Below are 22,635 nucleotides of genomic sequence, written 5' to 3' on the forward strand. Positions count from 1 at the left end.
TGAGAGTGAGGGATCATCTTTCAGGATAGGTTGTAGATCTTTGATGATGCGCTGGAGAGGTTTTAGTTGGGGGCTGAAGGTGACAGCTAGTGGTGTTCTGTTATTTTCTTTGTTGGGCCTGTCTTGTAGGAGGCGACTTCTGGGTACTTGTCTGGCTCTGTCAATCTGTTTTTTCACTTCAGCAGGTGGGTATTGTAGTTTTAAGAAGGCTTGATAGAGATCTTGTAGGTGCTTGTCTCTGTCTGAGGGATTGGAGCAAATGCAGTTGTATCTTAGAGCTTGGCTGTAGACAATGGATCGTGTGGTGTGTCCTGGATGGAAGCTGAAGGCATGTAGGTAAGTATAGCGGTCAGTAGGTTTCTGGTATAGGGTGGTATTTATGTGGCTATCGCTTATTAGCACAGTAGTGTCCAGGAAATGGACCGCTTGTGAGGATTGATCTAGGCTGAGGTTGATGGTGGGATGGAAATTATTGAAATCATGGTGGAATTCCTCAAGGGCTTCTTTTCCATGGGTCCAGATGATGAAGATGTCATCAATGTAGTGCAAGAAGAGTAGGGGCGTTAGGGGACGAGAGCTAAGGAAAAGTTGTTCTAAGTCAGCCATAAAAATGTTGGCATACTGGGGGGCCATGCGGGTTCCCATAGCAGTGCCGCTGACTCGAAGGTATATATTGTCCCCAAATGTGAAATAGTTATGGGTGAGGACAAAGTCACAAAGTTCAGCCACCAGGTTAGCTGTGACATTATCGGGGATACTGTTCCCTGATAGCTTGTAGTCCATCTTTGTGTGGAATATTGGTGTAGAGGGCTTCTACATCCATAGTGGCCAGGATGGTGTTTTCTGGAAGATCACCAATGGATTGTAGTTTCCTCAGGAAGTCAGTGGTGTCTCGAAGCTAGCTGGGAGTGCTGGTAGCGTAGGGCCTGAGGAGAGAGTCCACATAGCCAGACAATCCTGATGTTAGAGTGCCAATGCCTGAGATGATGGGGCGTCCAGGATTTCCAGGTTTATGGATCTTGGGTAGCAAATAGAATACCCCTGGTCGGGGTTCTAGGCATGTGTCTGTACAGATTTGTTCCTGTGCTTTGTCAGGGAGCTTTTTTTAGCAGATGGTGTAGTTTCTTTAGGTAATCCTCAGTGGGATCAGAGGATAATGGCCTGTAGAATGTGGTGTTAGAGAGCTGTCTAGCAGCCTCTTGGTCATATTCCAATTTATTCATGATGGCGACAGCACCTCCTTTGTCAGCCTTTTTGATTATGATGTCAGAGTTGTTTCTGAGGCTGTAGATGGCGTTGTGTTCAGCATGGCTGAGGTTATGGGGCAAGTGATGTTGCTTTTCCACAATTTCAGCCTTTGCATGTTGACGGAAGCAATGTAGCTCAATGTAGACAGTGCAGGACATATGACTACCTGCCCTGTCGTCAAATAGTCAAAGACACTTTCTGTCTTAGCTCATTAAAATGAGCTACTACACCAGGGAACTGGAAAGGTAACGAATGATGTACCATCTTTAAGGAAGTTGTTGGGGTGATCCTAGGAATTACAGGTCGGTGACACTGATGTGAGTACTAAGTAAATAAGTTGAAATGATAATTAAAAATACAATTATAAAACATCTAAATGAACATAATATTATAGGTAGAGCAGTGCAAATATCTGATTTTTCAATTTGCTGGCAATTCTGAAAAAACTTATTTTGGGTTGACCCCAAAATGAAATTTTTAGAAATGTTCAGGGAATTGAAAAGTAGAAAAAAACATGTTTTGGGCCCAAAAAATTTTGTTTAGATTTTGAGGATTTAAAAATGATTTAAAAAATATTTTTAGAGATAAAATGTTCTGACTTTAAACAAAATATATTGAGTCTTTTGGGCTGAAACAGACATGAATGCACAAAATGTTTTGGTATTGCCGATTCTGCATTTCTGCCAAAAAAAAAAATTCAGCTGAAACATTTCACCCAGCTATTATGATAGGGCCAAACCAGCAGGGCTTGTGTGATAAAATTCATGGTTTTCTAACCTATTTGAATTATTTGAGCATCTCAGGAAAGTAATGGATAAAGGAGAATAGGTTGACATTAGATTTTCAAAAAGCCACTGACAAAGTCCCCGATAAGAGGTTATTAAGGACACTAAGTAAGTATAGGGTGGTGAAAAGTGAAGTACTGTCATGGATTAGATACAGACATGGGAAAAGGTTAATACTGGAATGCTACAAGGTTCCACTTTGTTATGTATGATGAAAACAGCATATCCTCCCCAAAATTACACTAGTTACTCTGTGAATATGGAATTAATTTTCTGAAAATGTAGATGTTAATCTGTTAATTTTGTTTATGATTAAGAAAAAATAGGTCCTTAGAGATCCTTTAAGAAATGTAGCACGCTATATCAGACCTCTTGTTTGCTACTGAATGCTCTGAGTAACAAAATAATAGACTTTTTAAACTTCCCACAATCTTGAGCAAAAACCACACGTGAGAACTTTTAAAAAAAAAGGTTATATTTTGCTGCTATCATCCAGAAATGAAAGTTTCTCCTTCAGCAGAAGCTGAAGGAAAATGTTCTACTTCAGAGAGCTCCACGAAGAACTGCCCAATCCCCAAACAGCCACTATCCCCTGTTATTCTTAATGGGATTGAAGCCACAGGCTTCCTTTGGCAAAGATGGCTGCTGCTTCTAGTCAATTGCTCGACACAGTGCTTGTCGCCACCTTCTGACAGCATATGTGGCTATCATCATTATTATATTTTCCATATTATTCTCCATCCCATTCCTTAAGTCCGCTAGCATTTTGTTTGCCTTTTAGATTGCAATTAAATGTTGAACAGAGACTAGAGCTTCATTGAGCTCTACACAGTAATGCCCAGGTCCTATTCCTGAGCCATTATAGTTAATTTAAACTTGTAAGATGTGTAAGTAGTGTGACGATATCTCCCATAAGACTTTATGGAAATATACTTAGAGTGTGTTTTATGCTACATATGCCATGTAACATATCTCCGTAAAGGTTATGATCTACTAAATGTATTAATCCTATTTGTATGCATGTATCATTTTTGTATTCGAAGTTATGAATGTTATGAATGTTGGCTGTGTACTGGCTTGATTTCTAAATAACTTAGTAGAGCATTTGGTCAGTTCCTGGAGAAAGGAATGTTGAAGTTAAGTACCTAATCAAGAAACACTTAAAGGACAATGGATCTTGGAATGCTCCAATCCACATAAGAAGTCTACTTGAGGACGTTCAAGGTAGCATGTAAACAATGGATGCTACCTGTAAAAACTGTGAGTCATGCATGGACATGTGACTTGCCCAGATGACTCCTAAACTCCATCTTGGAGCTGGACTTTGCATAGGAGTGAGGAGCGGGGTCTCCACCCACAAGAGAAAGTCTATTTAAACCCCTGGGAGACCCTTCCATTTTGTCTTCAGCTGGCTCAAGAGATAGCCTCTCCACCCCCCCAGGATACTTGAAAGAAACTGGAACAAAGGATAGTGTGCAAGGGGTGTGAGTGATTGCTGGACGCAGGCTAAAAGGAGATTAATCTGTAAAAGGGAGCATTCTGGAACTGGTGAGGATCTTATCTGTATTCAGTTTGATTAGACATAGATTTGCACACTTTATTTTATTTTGCTTGGTGACTTACTTTGTTCTGTCTGTTACTACTTGGAACCACTTAAATCCTATTTCTGTATTTAATAAAATCACTTTTTACTTATTAATTAACTCAGAGTATGTATTAATACCTGGGGGAGCAAACAGCTGTGCATATCTCTCTATCAGTGTTATAGAGGGTGAACAATTTATGAGTTTACCCTGCATAAGCTTTATACAGGGTAAAACGGATTTATTTGGGTTTAGACCCCATTGGGAGTTGGGCATCTGAGTGTTAAAGACAGGAACACTTCTGTGAGCTGCTTTCAGCTAAACCTGCAGCTTTGGGGCAAGCAATTCAGACCCTGGGTCTTTGTTGGAGCAGACGGGAGTGTCTGGCTCAAGACAGGGTGCTGGGGCCCCGAGCTGGCAGGGAAGGCAGGGGTAGAAGTAGTCTTGGCACATCAGGTGGCAGCTCCCAGGGGGTTTCAGTGATCCAACCCATCACAAGTAGTTCAATATTTCTCCTCCAATGTGCATTACCTTGCCATTTATCAACACTGAATTTCATCTGCCATTGTGTTGCCTATCATGTAGCTTCATTAGATCACTTTGAAGTTCCAATATCTCTCGACTTGAGTAACCTAAGTTTGTGTCATTATCTGCAAATGTTGCTAGCTCACTGCTCACCTTTTTTCTAGAGACCACTAATGAATATATATATTAAATAACACCAGTCTTAGTACAAAACCTTGCAACACCCCATCTGCTCACCTTTTGACATGCAGAAAATTGAAATTGAAAATTTGCTCCTACTATTTATTTTTTACCTCTTAGCCAGCATTCCAAAACAATTCCAATGACTACAAGTATTTCTTGTTTTGACTTTAAGTTTTGTGAGTTCCACCCTCCCCCCACAAAAATAACAACACTTTAAAAGCTTTAATTGTTGTTCTCCTCTATTTGTAATTAAACTTTCTATACTTTGCTTGGCTCATAAGTTTAAGGGGATTTTTTTAAAAGGCAGCTTCTTGCACCAGCTCTTGGAAAAACTAATAAAAACTAATAAACCACCTTCACAGTGAATTTCTAGTGAATCATTAAGCAGAGATTTGTTGCCTTGGATACTGAGCCAGGTAGATATCCTAGTTTTAAAAAAACACCAAACAATTTGACCTGTGAGCTCCGGAGGCAGGAAAAGCAAAGTTTCCCTGTGATAATGGCTAAAGTTTCTAGCATCAAAGAGTAAAAAATAAAAAAGACTGAAATTGTGGCTACGTAGCTTGTTTTTCATCCTACTATAAAAGGTAAGAAATGATTCATTGAATAAATGGAAGTCAGCATAAAATAAGACTTTAACAATGAAATAAATTATAAATAATTGTGACAATTCCTGTACAGAAATGCTAGATGTGCCAGCCATTATGGGGATATATGGGTGATAGATACAATGCTATCTCTTGACAGATAAGTGGCTCTACTATGGAAGTGAAGGTATTACTCTGCCAACTCGATAAGAGGGGTTCCTTTTGTTTTTTGGTGTTGTGTTTTACAGGAACATAGCTTTTCAGACCATCAGGGCTATAAAATATTAAGCACAGCATATGCACTGCTTTAAAGGAAGATACAAGGGGACACATGTCAATGAAAAGATAAGATACTTCCAGGACACCATACTAGGAAACACTGAAATGAGAGTCAAATCCTGGAGTCAATCACAGGTTTGCCATCACCTACCATGGGATCAATGTTAGGAGCTTTTGAGGATCTGGACCTTTGCTGTTAGTGAAACATATGAGGATAAGGGAGGGCAAAAATTTGTGGAGCTAGATGTACTGGTGGATTATTTATTTATTTATTTATTTTACTTCTGGGACAAAGCAAAGATTTTGAGTGAATGGGATTGGTGGTCTCTGCTAAACCCCCCAGGCTACAGGAGTAAAATCACCATAGATAATTTTGCACTATGGACACTCTCTGATCAAGTGAGAACCATAAATTAGCTAGTACTAAATTTAATTTTCTCACATCCAGGTCACTGAAGTTCACACTACATTCTTCTGAATTTTTAGAAAGGACTTCAGTTTCCATTTCAAATGTTACCTTGAACATTTGATAATTATTGAAACTTGATAATTAGAGAAACAAATACGTTACATCATTCTATAACACTTGAGACTACCCAAACATGCAAATAGAAAGTTAGCTGCAGCTGTTTAAAATGCTCCTCCTGTTACATTATTAAGTACAAGGTTCATGATGCTCTCATCTCTGTTCGATTTTTGCCTCTGTTCATGAGTGCTGTGCTTGAATTTGTTGTATCCATGAAACTTTGCATGAGACATGGGATGTAAACTCTGTTACTCTATCTCAGAATATTCTGTGGCAGATGTTCACTGGTTCATATTGAGATAGAACCACATTTATTGGGCAACAGAGGGTCCTGTGGCACCTTTAAGACTAACAGAAGTATTGGGAGCATAAGTTTTCGTGGGTAAGAACCTCACTTCTTCAGATGCAAGACTTGCATCTGAAGAAGTGAGGTTCTTACCCACGAAAACTTATGCTCCCAATACTTCTGTTAGTCTTAAAGGTGCCACAGGACCCTCTGTTGCTTTTTACAGATTCAGACTAACACGGCTACCCCTCTGATACTTGACACATTTATTGGGAAAATCCATATGGCATTTTTCCTATGTTCCTGATGAGAGGAAGGATGGGTGAAAGGCACTGGATTGGGGCTTGGAAGATCTGATTCATTTACTGTCTGTGCCAAACACTCCCTGTGTGACTTTGGGCAAGATACTTGGGGCCAGATTTTCTGGTGCTTAGCACTGGCAAGTGGGGCCAGATTTTCAAAAGAACTCCTATTCAGACACCTAAATAAGATTAAGTAATTAACCCTTTCACTATCCAGTCCCATTTCAGAGATAGAGAAACAGAAGCAGAGAGTTTAAGGCCGAGTAAACACTTCAAACATAGGTTGACATAGCTGTGGTACTTAGGGGTGTGAAAAATCCACACCCATGCTGTTGCTATGGAGACCTAACCCCCAGTGTAGATGCAGCTAAGTCTACAGAAGAAAGCCTTTGTTGTCAGGGGACGTGGAATTTCTTTGGAAATGGAAATACTTCTTCTGTCACTGTAGACTGTGTCTCCATTACGGGACTATGCTGGCATAGCTACAGCACCATAGCTATGCCTCTAAAGTCCCCCATAATGTAGACATGGCCCCAGTCACTTGTTGGCTAGCCCAAGATCTCATACCAAGTCATTAGCAAAGCTGGGACTAGAACACGAAAATACTGACTTAGGCCTGTGGTGTTACCATCAGACCACATATTATAAATTGATATATCTATATCTTTGCTGATGTTGTTCTCTCCATTTTATATAAAAATATTATTTTGTTAACCATGAAAGAAGAACAGAAGCCATTAACCGTGAGCAAGGAATATAATGATGAAAAATATTGCTGATAAATAGCAACCCACTGAGTGTATATGAAGGGCCCCAAAGGACTAGATATCACGATTATTAATATTTCATCTCGCAAGGGGACAAAAATACAAGATTAATTCCTCTGTTACCTCTCTCCAAGATCAATGGTACATGAGGATCCTATTTTAAAGGACTCAGGATACAAGCAGATGGTATAGCCTGGTGCTGAGAGCCAGGTTGTGGTAGACTGGTTGCTCCTGACCAGGGGAGTGTTGGTGGGTCTGTGGCATTTGACTGCTAGTCTTTAATCAGTGATGAATACAGATCACACTGTTGGGATTTATACTGGCAGATTTGGCAGTCTTTTCCTGCTTTACATGGACAGGGATAGACCTACATATAGGTCTTTCTCTAAGGATCTTTTTTTTTTTTTAATAATTACAGAGAGTCCAACCCTGCACACATGACTATTGGATTTGATGGGAGCAGCAGAAGGCCCAATATATGTTATTGGATAAGGCATGTTTTATTTTCACTTTGCACAATGTGTATGATTCACACTGTTCTAAATCATAGGCACTCAAGCTGGGGTCACAGTCAGGTTCAGGGGAGATGTAACAACCCTTCCTTACTTTATAGCTAGGTGGGATGGGGGCCAATTTTTTTGTTGTCACTTGGGATTTTGATGTGGAAAATCTTGAGAATCACTTTTCTACATTGCCTCCAGAGCATGGAAAATACTGCAAACTATTATTCAAGAATATTGATTTGAATATAAACTGAATTCATGTTGATGGTAACATTGGCCCTTTATTTTCAGGCATGTGTTTTCAAAACTGTTTATGGAAAATGAAAGTTTCACAAATACCTGTGCCACTGTCGTTTTATGAGAGTTCACAATGGAAGAGTTTACATTGCCAGCTCCAAACTGACATAGCAGCCCAAGGAACTTAGTCTAGTCCTCCTATTTATAAATGGTTCAAGTCATCTAACTGGGAAGCAGAAACATTGTGCCATATAACTTAAGTCATTAATTATGCAGTATGAATGGCACATTATGAATAGCTAAATCTGAGATAAATAGTCACAGCAAATAATTTGCAGGTAATTAATAGGAATGAAATATGTCTCCATAAAAAAATCACCAGATAATTTCAAATAACAAACAAATTCATAACAAATCATGTGGAAAGAGGGACTAAATTAGTCTAATATATTATTATGAGTCGTTTAGTCAGATCTAGTTGTTTTATGCTGGCTTTCATTTTTATTATCTTTTATGTGTTTTGTCAAGTTTGGTAGACTTCTGTAGGTCTGTAAAACTTTAATACAAAAGAAATAAAATACAGGACATGTTTTCTTTGGTAAGTTGACTTATAGGAATGGAGAACAATTGGTAATGAGACATAGAATATTTCATATCTAGGCTATTGATTCAAATCCAGCTCAAGTCAGTGCTGACCAGTGTTTCCCGTCTAAAGGCCTGATCCAGAGTCCACTGAAGTCAGCAGCAAGACTCCTATTGAATTTGGATCAAGTTCTAATAGTTGTTTGGTGTGTTATTTGAAACGAGCTTGGTGGTCTCAGTCTAGTTCTCAGGAGGGACGTGTTCACCTTACAAAACCACCCATTGGCAATCTCAGCAAGTGCCCAAGAACTGAGTGAGCATGGTGGCTGAGTTGTCACGCCTACCCCCAGTAGTGCTCAGGACTAAGGCAAGTTGGTAAGGCTTTTTGTTGAAGTATTCACTTCAGTTGGCTATAGTGAATGTTTTCTTCTGGGGTCCTCTATTTATCTACGCCGTTATTATCTTATTTTTATGCTCTCATTGAAATGCTCAGCAGTTTATTACTGCCACCTGTTGAATACGTTAAAGAGCATTCCAGATGTCATTGCTTGCTCAGTTAGATGCACAATCACTTGGTTTAAGTATGCAGCACAGACACAATGGCCCAGAATCATTGGGATGGGGTGATGGTGGGAGAGCAAAAGAGATATAATGGCAGCTCTGTATTCCCTGGCATGCACCTGGCCCGGTTCCTGGACATAAGGTAAAACAATCCTGAGATTACTCTATCTTAGGCTGGGTGCCTATGGCTCTAACGGGTTGTCATGGCACCTGAGGATCAAATGGATGTAGCAGCTCCCAAGGCACCTTGCACCCCCCTTTTGCCCAACCATGCTCCCTATGCTAGAGGTTGGGATGGGGTAGCCAGGGCCGGCCCTAGACCAAATGGTGCCCTAGGTGAGGAACATCTTCGGCGCTCCCCCCTCCATTTGTTAAACTTTTGTATAACTTATTTTTTATTTTCACGATTTTGATGGACGATTTGCCTGCATGATGTATCTCGATCATATAAAATGATACATTTGCATGCTAGGATCGGTAAATCTGAATTTATTCATGCACGGCACCCTGAGCCCGGCACCCCCCAAGATTGGCACCCAGCGGATTAGCCGCTGGGCCAAGGGAGCCTGTGTCCAGGGCCCCCGGCCAATTGGGTGGGCCTGGAAAAATGGATGACCCTGAACCCCAACCCACTCTGCCTGCTTGCCTGGCGCTTGCTCTGAGGAGTGGGGTCAGGGCATGGGAAGCAGGGTTGGGGTCCAGGACATAGGGGTGCTTGCTCTGGCCCAGGGCCCCACAAAACAGTAATCTGCCTCTGGTCGTCTGGGTTGCCTGCCCCTAAATCCGGTCCTGGGGGTGGTCTAGGAATTCTATGCCAGTTCTGCACCACTGAGAGATTCTACTATGCCAGGAAAATCCCTAGATAGCTTTGAGTCTGCTTTGTGCTGCTGCAGAGGGACAAAGCAGACTCAGTGGGGTCGTGAATCTGGCCCATAATTTTGAAAAGTTATCCTGAAAAGTGGCAATGTTGGCTTTTCTAGTTTAGCACTTAGTTCAAATGGATGATGAGAGAGCAGTAGGTTTTTAGATTTGCTTTGCTGATATACAGGTCATCTTCCTTGTTGAGAAGAATGATGCAGGGAAAAAAATCTGAATTCAACTTATCTTGCATTACATTCACCAACTCCGTGCTCCTGACGTAAGAGTGAGCTTTTGATAGACGGGGGCCAGCAGAGAATTCATGATTGTTCCAGCCCTGCCTCTAGCAAGTCTGCAAAGGAATGCTGCTAATGAGTCCTTAGACAGAGAGGGGACACAAGTCACGTAAAATATTAATTAACAAGCTGAGCAAGGCAGTCCAGTAGTGAACCTGAAACAAATCCCCTTGCCATAGTTATTTACCTTCATTCATTGGCAGAACTCACCTGCAATTTGAGCTGACACATGCTGGCAGGATTGCTGGTCATTCACGCTAGGCATATTGCTGGTTATTTGTGCCTCATTCATTTTTATTTTTTAAAAGGGTAGGGGAACAAAACCACCCCACACAGCCCAGACAAGCTGTGGTACAAGCAATGTTTCTGGCAATGTGAAAGCTGTACAGTGTGATAGTGAAGCAAAAGAAAAAAAAATCTCATTTCAAGGAGACAATTGCTTATTTGAGATATGCCAGTTGTGTAAAACCTGTCATTGCGAGTTATGTACCTGCCGGGGTCTAACAATGCTGAATTCTCAGTGGGGGAATTAGACCATCAGCCACTGAAAGCTAGGAGGAAAAACAGCAGATAATTAAAATAATCTTTCTGCATTTCTATTGCCCCTTTAATCAGAGGATCTCAGAGTGCTTTACAGATATTCATAAAGCAAGTTCTCAACATTTTGCAGATGGACAAAATGAGGTTAAAGGAGAATTTTCAAAGGCTCAGGCTTGGGTGTGGAGAACAAGTTTGGAGAAGCCAGTCTGGGCACTTAGACAGGGGAATGCTCAAAGGTGTATAGGAGACAGGGGTTTCTGCTCTGAAAGTTTGCTCTAAGTCGGGGGCAGGCAGAGTTTTATGGTGTGGACATTCAGTCACTGTTCTGCTCCCTAGTTAAGATGGGGGTCAAAACCAGGAGATGCTGGGAGAGTGCCAGTTGGCCTGTTGCCAGGTTATGCACTTTCCTCTCACTTCTTGTAATGTCAATACAATCTCCTCATAGCACTCTAGTGCTGATCCTTCCCTGAAGTTTGTTCTCTAAAAGGCACGTCATTTCCTGGAGGTTGCGCAGACCCAGAATAGGCAGAAGCAGAAGGCTCAGATGAAGACAGAAGCTGAGACCTTCCCTGCTATGAAGTCTAGTTACCACCAGGAGAGGATTTTAAAGTGCAAGCCAAGGGTAACTATTTATTTGTAATTGTGCCAATAGATTAAAAATGAAACTAGGATCTTTGTTCAAATCTGTTCTCAGGGTATTTGCTTCCTGCATAGGACAAGGAGGGGGAGTCGATGGTGCCATTGAAGGAACAGCACAGTCACTGCCTGACATATTGGCTGATAGTTGCTCTTAGCTTGTGCCAGTCTGTTCTGGTGAGATGAAATAATTTGTCCTTTAAGCAGTCAGTAAATTTGTCTCTATTAACATAGATTAGGAGAGGACTTTGTCCCCTGACTCAGTGGCTTCATGCATAGTTATGATGTCACCAGGGCTCATTCTTTTAAGTAACTCCTGGTCTTTCACATCTGGAGTGGATGAGGCATTTGTATTCTTCAAGAATGGCACTTGAAAGAACTGAAGCTGTCTCTGTAGTTACTTTAGATGGGTCGAGAGGAGAGAGAGTGTTACATCTACATACCAGCCACACCCTAAAACTCACCCAAATGTATTGTGGAAGTAGATGTCACCACATGCACTGGGTGTGACATCTGCACATGCCCATAAAATGCTGCACCGATCCCCTCAGTCTTTATTACACAGATACATATATTAGCTCCTGGTTCCTGTACCTGACACGTTGGTAGTTCCCCCTTACTTCTGCACCAAGCAACAATTCCCAACATCAGAAGTAGCTGTGTGTTCTTTGGTACTAGTAAAAAAAAAGACAAATCTTTTTCCATTGAAATATTTCTCAGGTCCAGATTGGCATCTGGTCAAAATGAGAGAGAGAGAGAGAGAGAGAGAGAGACAGCAACCCATACCAGAACAGCCAACAGTCTCCCTCTCTCTCTCTCGCTCTCTCCAGTTGGAGCTATTCCACTTTGAAAAATTAAATATTCATTGGGCCAAATAGAAAGGCTGAGTTAATAGCCTGGTGGGTAGATCACTTGGCTGAGACACGTGGGACTGCAGTTCAAGATCCTACTTTACCTGATTCAGAAGATCATGAACCTACATCTCCCATATTGGGAGTAAGGGCCTTAACCACAGAGCTATTCTGGGATTGGCCTCTATAGGTTTTTCTGTGAAAAACTTCAGAAAGTCTTATAGGAACAAAAACAAATTTTGAAACTTCAAAATTTGCAGAACAGAATTGTTGTTTTCCTGCCAACTCTAATGGTAACATCTCTAAATAAAAGACATAATGATGGTTTCTTGCATTTAGAGATACTTCAGTAAGTTCCTGCTCCCTTTGCACATACAGTTGCAGTCTGGTGCAAAAATATCTAATTTTACTTAAGAATCTAATTTCTCCCATCCTGTTCATTCAAATCCAATATCCTCATGCAAAAATATCATCTCATGTTGCCATAACTCTGGTGATTTAAAGCACACATTACAGTTCTATATCTTTGTTTTAATTACAAATACTCTAGAAGAATAAAATATTTATACGTGTGCTGTCCTCCTTTTCTCTCTGCACAACAGAGAGAATAAGTGAAGCTGCTTTGAATTTGTAATAAAGTTAACCTTTCTCAACCTGAGTTTATGTACTTAGGATATATACTCATAAATTCTTTATTATTAGAGCTACTAAGGATCCATCATTTATGAAGAAATTCGGAAGCAAGTGTAGGTCTTGAGCATTTTTCAGGCTAATGCCCTCATTTGCAAAGGATATATACCTATTGCCTCTAAAGAGATGCTTATAAGAGACCATATCCAGTCTTGCTGGCATTTTCATTAAATCCAACCTTACTGGACAAGACTGTCAAATAATTTTTCTTCTAAGTGTAAAACTTCCTTATTCGTCACAATTTTCTGCAAGATCTCATTTTCCTCTTCATCTTCCTGACACACTTGATATCTAGCAAGAGAGAGCCTATTTAATTGCTGTATCTCATTATTGCTAGTAAAGGGAAAAGGCTTCCCGCAGCTTGGAGTATGACCACACTGTCTCCTGGGATGACTGGTGTGAGCGACTTATTTACTGCACTGAGGATAACAGAATCCTTTTAAAATGACACAAGTACAGTATATAGTATTATCCGCTTAGTATACAAATTCTATATTTAATTAATTAAAAAAATTCCTAACAACTTCATGCTAGCAAATTAAAACTATACATGCACAACCAGATCTTCAGCTGCTGTCAATCAGTCTTGCTGCACTGACCTCACCAAATGAAGCTCTGGCCCATGTTATAAAATTGGTTATTACTTTTTTGAAAATATTTCAAGTAACCTACATGATATACAGTCTAGGCTAGTTTAACAAGGTGTGCCTGCACAAAACAGTATAGGCCTGATTCTTCTGTTATCAAAACTGATGTAAATCAGGAGCAACTTTATCAAAGACTGCTGAATTACAGAATCAGGCCCTATTTGTCTACTGGTCTCAGTTTAAAGCAATCCATCCCTCCATCCATCCATCCAGCCACAGAAACAAATAGCAGAAGCAGTAAGCAATCAAATGCACCCCTGTATTCATATGCTACACATTATTGTAATACTCTTTGTACAAAATATGCCTTGTGAGGTATCACTTGAAAACTAATAACTTACTGGACAATCATATCACAGTGAAAAGTATGTAGTCATAACTGAAGTGTGTTTACCAGACTAATCAGGGGAATGGGTAAACCTGTTTCTCAAAGACAAAAGACATATTGATGCCTCTAGCCTGACGTCATTAAAGCTGATAGGCTATCATCACCTATCAAGTGGCCATTCTTTGGCAAGGGTGGCAGGAACAAACATCTGCATCTTAGCAAAAAACAGCATGGAACCTCTTTCATGACCAGACTCATTGTCTCCATCCCCACAGTGGGAATGAACTTTATCTAGAGGCAACACTCAGGAAAATGCATTTCAAAGGGGGACTGAACTATAAAAGTGAGGGGCAAAATCATCCCATGTTATGTCTTCCTATCCATCTCCTAAAAAGACAAAAGAAACAGCTGTTGGACTTTGGGAGCAGATCCTGGCTTAAGAGTTTGGTCAGCAGTGTTAATGGAAACCTGTGGTGAGGAACTTAACCTTGAAGTCTAGTGCTAGGAAGCATTTTATCTTTATTTCTCTTGTAACCATTTCTGACTTTAATGCCTTATCCATGTACTCACTTAAAACCTATTTCTTTGTAATTAAATAAATTTGTTTTATTCTTTAAATTAAAAGTAATCGAGTGTTGTGAATTGTGGAGGGTAACTCCATTTATGGTTGCAAACTGCTGTATATCAATCCCTTTGGGGGGCAATGGACCTAATATAGCTGGACTGTCCAGGAGAGGACTGGACAGTGCAGAACACATGTTGTGGGGGAAAAATCCAGGACTGGGAGTGTGTTGGGGTCACCTTGTAAGTTGGAACCAAGATGAGTAGAAGCCGGAATGTGACTGGTGTGTGGCTGGCAGGCTGCAGCTATGCACAGACACTCAGGCTGTTATCTGCAGGCTGTTTGGCTGTTTGTGAGCGGCCCAGATTGGAGCTACAGTAGCAAAGCATTGTGAGGTACCGAAGTTTGCAGGGTAGGGGTGACACATCCCCTCACTGGTCCAGATAGCACCCTAGAATGTCATCCAATAGCATCATAAAAGCCCTGATCTCCACTCTCATACCAATATTAATATAAATACTTGTTCCCTCCTTCCTCTGGTAGCATGACTCTTTCAGAGACTCTGCTGCCACTAGACAACCACCCAATGCCTAAGCGAAAATATCCTCCCTGAAGGAGCTGCAGGCACTGAGTCTAAATTAATGCTGGAAGTGGATCTGTAAGGCAGTTTGGTGTGTATAATAGCTGTAAATACTGTCACGCTCTCTAGAGCGGCTCATGACCATGAGTGCCGACCTCAGAGCAGACTGTCAAAAACAGAGCAAAAACAACAAGGAGTCTGGTGGCACCTTAAAGACTAACAGATTTATTTGGGCATAAGCTTTCGTGGGTAAAAACCTCACTTCTTCGGAGGTTTTTACCCATGAAAGCTTATGCCCAAATAAATCTGTTAGTCTTTAAGGTGCCACCAGACTCCTTGTTGTTTTTGTAGATACAGACTAATACGGCTACCCCTTGATACTTAAAAACAGAGCAGACATCCCAAACTGGTGGTGTGCTCTATAATTAGATTTCCCCAAGCCAGTAACAAATGCGAACTCCTGGATCACTGTAATAGCCTTACCATGGAATCACAGAAAGTCCTCTTAGACTCTCCAGTCTATCTTGCCACCCAGATAAACTGGACTTAGTGATAACTGGTCATTTATACCAAAAATCAAACCACATTCAGGTTGCTACCAGTACCAAGAGACCAGTTACTTACAACCCAGATCAGTCTGGTACAGTAGATCTTACACCAAAGACAATCCCTATAGCCAATCCTATAATAAACTATTTAAAGGTTTTTAACTAGAAAAAGAAATGAGAGTTATTTACAAGTTAAAGGAAACAAACATATACACACAAATGAGTTATCAACTAAATCCTGAGAGTGGCAGAGTTTTAGTGATCTGTCAATTCAAAGTACCTTTCAGGGAGCACCCAGGAGGCAGTCTCTGGGGATCTCTGGGCTCAGTTTAGAGTCTCTGGTACTGTCAGAGTTCAAACAGCCAAAAAGATGGAAAATTTTCCTGCGGCTTTGTTTTATTTCCTTCATTCAGCTTCCAAGCCCACAGGATGAGCTTCTTCCCTGCAGGTAGCATTTCCCAGGTGCGATAGGGCTATTAGCCAAGCTTTTGTATTGCGATGATTTTTGATAGTCCTTCTGGATGGGCAGAGGAAGACAGGATGATTCCCCTGCCTGTGTTCACAAGTTCAGGGCAAACATTTTCTAAGTTACAAAGCAAAACGTAGATATTTTCTTATAGCACGGCATACAGACATTGCAAGTGAGCTTAATGCACACAGCAACTTACAAGCATTTCATAGCTACTCAACACTAACTACATTCTTATAAGACTAATACCCACTGTAAACAAAACTAACATACAGGTGACCTGGTTTGGTATCCAGCTACAAGGTTATCAGGTAAGAGGTAATGTCTGAGGCCTTGGCAAGAACTGGCATCTGGCCGGCCAACATCACAAATACATACTCTGCCTTTGACATGATTGGGTTAAAGGTTACACTACAGTAATTATACAGGCAAACTGTTATTGGCGTCCAAATGTGCCATGCTCAATAACAGTAGTTAATTAATTGTACTTTTCACAGATACAGAACACTTCAGCCCAAGAGGTTACCGCTTTTACCAGTATTAATGGAGCTTTACAGCACCCCTTCAGGGTGTTGCTATAACCATTCTAGAGATGGATCAACTGAAGAAAAGAGGGCTTAACTGACTTGCTCAGGAACACATAGCAAGTGGCTGAGCAAAGAATAGAACTCAGCTGCCATGTCTCCCTTTTCTAGCCATTAGCTACACTCGCTTTAACCATTTTTAAGTTCTTGTTTTGCAGGGTTTAGGGAAACCTGTTATTATTTAGCATGCAAGGCTATCAGGCTTTTTATCATTGCAATAACACTCTGCTCAAAGTACACAGCACTTTTTGATTCATGGCTTGCTCTGCTCTGGAACTGGCTTCCAGCCAAATGTGGATATTGCCAGCAGTTGGCATTTGTAATGTAAATAAAACAAAAAACCGCTTGGAAATATCTCTGACGTTTTCCTTGCTACTGGAGTGGCCCTTAAACGTTGGCCCTCCTCTTTCCTCAGAATCAAAAAGTTAATTTAGCTAATATCCACTAAAACCTTTATCATTGGGGTTAATTTTATTAACTATGTGTAGATAAAACATGATGGGCCAAATTCTCCTGACTCCCAATGGGAGTTTTGCCTGAGTAAGGGCTGCAGCATTTGGGCTGATTACAATAAAAATCATCTTTATAAGGATAGTTAAGAGCTGAAAGTAGTATTATTTAGCAATGTTACTCACTACTCTGAGTAATGTACAGTGCAGTCCATCCCCCTCTACGTTGCTCCTGGATGTGCTGCCTGGGTGTTGGTCCCTGGGACTGCCAGAAGGGGTTGGGCCCTGACTCTCCCTCTAGAGACACCTGGGGCACAACCCTAGAGGAGCTAGCAGCCTGTGAGTTCTCCACTTTCCTGGAAGCAGTGAGGTTCAGGCTTCAGCCATGGGGTGGTGGGGCAACAGGCTCTGGCTATCCGGCTTCAGGATCCGTCCCCTGACCCTCGGTTCTAGCCCTGGTCCCCAACTGTGGGGCTTTAGGCTACAGCCCTGGGGCTTCAAGCTCCATCTCAGGGCCTCATTTCCCGGGCTTCAGCTCCCTGCTGCCTCCCCTAACCCTTCTATTGCTCCTGGCCTCTGCTGCCTCCCTATCCGTCTCCCCATCCTGGAGCGTAATTTGTCCCTGGGCTTGCCAGGGCTGAGTAAGTTGGTTGTGAAAAGTGAAACTTGTATGTTTGTTAATATCACTTTTCACAGCAGACTTAGTAGCTAGCTGGGAGGCTGTGAAAAATATTAACAAATATACAAATATCATTTTTCACAGAAGCCGACATAGAGCTCAAATCAAATTAAACAATTTTCAAATCAATCACACTGGCTCTGGACAGTGCTGGATGGTGTTGGAGGTCTGTGATATACAGGAGGTCAAAGTAGATGATTTAGTGGTCCCATCTGATCTTAAACTCTGTAACAGAGGTCCATCTAGTGCAGATTCCTGTTTCCAACGGTGACCAGTGCCAGGTGTTTCAGAGGAAGCAAAAAGAAACTTCATAAAGGAATAGCCTGCCAATAGGGGAAGTTTTTCCTTATCCCAATCAATTTATGCACTGAAACATGAATGTTTATATCCCTTACAATTATTTTTATTCTTTTAATGTAACTAAAGGCATGCTCATTATCAACATATTCTCAATTAGCTTGGTAAATCCTCGTCTTAGTGAAAACTTGTAGCAATGAGCTCCACAGGTCAGTTATGCATTGTGTAAAAAGTATTTATGTTAATAGATATAAACTTGTTATCTTTCAATTTCATTGAATGTCATCTGGCTTTGGTAGTGTAAGAAATGGTACACAGGAGTGCTCTACACCAATCTCTACATCATTCATTTTGCATGCCTGTCATATCTCCTCGTATTTGCCTCCTCTCTAAACACTACTTTTCAGTGTCTCTTCTTAAAGAGCTTTTGATTTCTCCAGTCATTTTGGAAGGCATTAAGGATATGTGATTTTACATGCGTCAAAGTCTATAATTACTTGTGGTTTAAAATACAAATGGGCTGCCACCGTTGGTTTAGGTTTCAGTGGGTTTAGGATTATATATAAGAAATACCTCCATTTTGAAATGTGGGCTCTACATTAAAAAACTCACCTCCTTTAACATACAATTCATGAATCAGATTTAAACAATGATAGCAAAAGCCTAAGAGAAGCTAGTTAGTCAATGTACTGCTCTAACCGTTGCAATTCAGATCATAGGTTATTGTCTAGGGCTATTTTCTTTGTCTTTTCCAGATGTTTTCAGAGACACGTATCTCTTTTAATTACCCTTGACATTAAAATACTGAAATTTTAATGTTTAATTCTTGTGACTCAGAACAAACTATTGACCTTGCTTATCAATGCACCTAATGTCTGTGCTTTGCCAAGCAGAATAATAATTCATCTTGCACTGGCAGTGTTGCAAATCAGATGCCTGATGCCATCACTGAATAGAGATAAGAAATATTCAGCAATTGTTGACTATAGATTAAAAAGATGACCTTCAACAAAAGGAGACCCATTCAGCTTCAGTTTAATAGATTTTATTGCAATTGTTGGGACTCAACATCTTGCAAAAGAATAAAAAAGAAACAAAAATACGTGTTAATTGCAAAATTATTATGGAGAGAAGTTTAAGCACAACACAAGATTTTGAAAGAAACGATGCAATTCTGTACATCATTCAGAGAAATCTTGAGGACATGCAATGGTTTGGAAACAGGGGAAAATATTCATTTTATAGCTAGGTCTAAAGTAGTTCAAATTCTGCTATGCATAAAAAACAACAACAAAAGATGATGAGACTTGCACATATCTCATCCATGCTAGTTCCACATGCCAAATCTTGTAAACACATGCCGAGGACTAAAGCTGTGTAGTAACTAGAAACACGGGGGGACTTTTATCCTGGATATAACCCTACTAACAACTGTAGTGCCATAGCAGGGAATCTGAACAAGAGAATTTGGTATATGTCATGCTATAAATTGAATAAACAAAAATTCATTTCCATTTGTGCAATACAATCTATTGCAACTGGCACAAGATAATTATTTTTTCGATTATTATTTATTTGGATTAAAATAGAGATTAGAGGTACCAACAAAGATAGAGATCCCATTATATTAAGGACTGTACAGACACAAAGTAAGAGACAGTTCATGCCCCTCAAAAGCTTACAGTCTAAACAAACGAGACAGACAAAGGGTGGGAAGGAAAACAAAGTGACAGAGAAGTGGCTTGCCTTTGGTCATACAGAAAGACTGTGACCAGGAACAGATCAGTCAGACAGGTATAGAACCCAGGTCTCCCCAATCAACTGGCCTATCCAGCAGATCATGGTAGGTCTCTGCCTTTTTCTAGGTAAATAGGAGCCAGTCCACCTTCATCAATGTTTTTTCATGAGAACTGAATAAGACCCTACTAAACTGGGGTCAAAGTGAAGGGAAAAAGGTATTTATACTCTTCCAAGCTCCACCCACAACATACGCTCCACCCATGTTAGTCAGCAAAATGAGGTTCTGCGCACAGTAAATTGTGCACATGTTCAAAATATGATTGTGCATGCCGTCTGGGTTCCACTCATTGCACCAAAATGATATGTCAGACACAGTGAATTGTGCACATCTGTAACCCTCCCTCTCTGTTCTTACATGTAGAATGAAATAATTAACATTGTTGACATTTAAATTATCATTAGGCATCTTTAAGCTCTCACTAAAATGAATGCAGCAATCCATACCTCTCAGAACTATTGTTCCAAGTTCTCTGCAGACTCACATGGACGTCTCTGCATTGGCTACACTTGGTCAACATTCTGAGGTTTTCTTCACCATAACACCAAAAGATTAACTTTGTTAAAAAAATAAAGAAAGCTGAGAATCCAGAGGACAAGACAACAGTTTGAGAGAGGCACTAGTATGCTGAACCCCACGTACCAGAGCAATCCAAGACCTGTAATAAACATGTGTGTATGTCCCTTTCGGTGAGGCATCAGCAAAACTTGAATATAACTATCTCTATTGCATTCTTTTATCAGAAAATGATGCTATCTCCAGCTTATTCTAATCCTATTAGAAATGTTTCTTTCAGCTCTAATTTTAATTGTCTGTAGCGCTATTAATCAATTGACAAATACAAATTGTTTACCTTTTACAGCAGCATAGCTGCACAGTTAATTGACAAACAAGAGCTGTCATGACCACCAGTAAATGATCTCTTTTGCTGAAAACAATTACATGGCTTGCTCTGACAACAGAAGTCACTGAGAGTTATAACCTTCAAATCCTTTGTGTGGTCTCACCATTATCATTGTCAGAGACAACAGAAATGAGTCATGCTGGGGGACAGGGCATGTATCTGCAGTTCTCGATTCTTATGAATTGAGTGCAGAAATCAGACGTAGTGTATTCCTAATAGCCTGGGTCCATGTGATCTCAATACAATACTTTGACATTTGACTGTGTGAAAATGGCTCCACTGGATTCACCTCAACCGCTCCTCGTGTGTCATCTTACTATACTGACTAATTTTTTTTTCATTATTTTTTATTCCTGTTAGTTCTGTAGAGACAACGCAGCTACAGGAGAGTGAGCTGAATTCTATTCTAGCTCACACATCACCAACACAAGAGTAGTTCTAATGAAGAGGGTAAAATTTTCGAAAGCACCGAACTGATTTTCCAGCCTAAGTCCCATTTTGAAAAGAGACTTGGGCAGTTGGAGCCATCTTTTTAAAGAGATTTTAGGTGTTGCTTAGCTAAGTGGAACAACATCTAACCTTTAGAAGGCCCACTGCCTGGTGGAATTTTCAGCCCCTTGTAACTATAGAGATAGTTAAGTGCTTAAGAAAGGGATTTTCTTAAGGGAAGCCAGCCAGCAGAGCGAGGAGCCACCATATTAGCCAGGAGTGAAATGCTGAGGAGAGGTGTGGTGAAAGGAAAGGGTCTTAGGCGTCTAAGCAGCTGACCTGCTACTAGGGTGTCCAGACAGCAAATGTGAAAAATCAGAACGGAGGAGGGGGGTAATAGGAGCCTATATAAGAAAAAGACCCCAAAAAGGGACTGTCCCTATAAAATCGGGTCATCTGGTCACCCTACCTCGTACTCCTGGCTGACGGGAGAGAGATATGTGCCTCCTTCTGCTCAGAATCCTCAGCCATGAACCCTCTTCTAGAGTTAGGCACCTAAGCCAGGACAGCTGCTTATGTACCAAATGCTCCAGCAGTTGAAACAGTCTGTGTCTCCTGCTCATGCTTAATAATTCTCTCTCATTTGCCTTGCGTTTCCCTGTGCCCCTCTCTGTCTTTTGTGCAGGTGCTGTGCTGCCCCCCGGCATCCCCTCTCCCTGTTGCAGGGTCTGACAGGTGTGAGGTGTGCTCTGAGCATAGGTGTTAGGTGAGCGATGAGTTCCCCCACCTCCTTTAAAAATCCTGCTTTGGGGACTCTGGGGCTTCAGCTTGAACAAGGGCACTGAACTGCTTGAAAGTCAATGGGATTTAGGCTCCTAAGGGCCAGATTTTCAAAGTTTTTTAGATGCCTAAACAGACAGATAGGCATCTAGTGCAATCTTCAGTAACGCTAAGCAGGTTAGGTGCTTAAATCCCATTGATTTCAATGAGAGTTAGGGGCTTAAATCATTTAGGTACTTTGAAAATCCCACTAGGTACTTATCTGCAGCTTTAGGAGTCTAAAGACTTTTACAAAATCTAGCTGATAGGTTATTTTGAAAATTTCACCCAGAATCTTTATTGTTAGTGATAAGTGGCGTCCTGATCCCAGGCTAAGTTTGTGGGGTTGAGAGTTAGAAAAACATTTTTTAAAAGTGTAAGTTGAGCAGATTTTATCTGGAAATCATCAAGAGACAATTCAAATGAAATCACTTGATGTCATTTTAACAAATCCGCTTTTAGGGCAGAACCACACTGATCACTTTTGCAGATAAACGTTTAACTGGCCCTTTCCCAGTACTGATAGTACAACTGGTCCTGGTGTAAGGAACTAATTGTCATAGATCAATACTTTGCTTTTATTTGCCTATGTTAAATATGGATCACCTTTCTCTGGATGCAGACAGCGCTGATGCCTGAGTTAACAACTCAGACATACTGATTAGGTCAAATTAAACAAGTTAAACAAAATGTAAACCATGTGTCCTTTAAAGTTGT

General features: G+C 40.7%; 1 long non-coding RNA gene across 1 annotated transcript in view; it reads left to right on the forward strand.

Annotated features, from left to right (window-relative positions):
• Positions 1-4,763: 4,763 nt before the first annotated feature.
• LOC103306676 (uncharacterized) overlaps positions 4,764-22,635 on the forward strand; it is a 98,245-nt gene continuing 80,373 nt past the window's right edge. Inside the window, exon 1 of the long non-coding RNA XR_509613.4 lies at positions 4,764-4,911. This is a non-coding gene — a long non-coding RNA (uncharacterized LOC103306676). The remainder of the gene's footprint in view (positions 4,912-22,635) is intronic.

This window comes from Chrysemys picta, chromosome 2 (genome assembly GCF_011386835.1).
Source record: "Chrysemys picta bellii isolate R12L10 chromosome 2, ASM1138683v2, whole genome shotgun sequence".
Taxonomy (NCBI): Eukaryota; Metazoa; Chordata; order Testudines; family Emydidae; genus Chrysemys; species Chrysemys picta.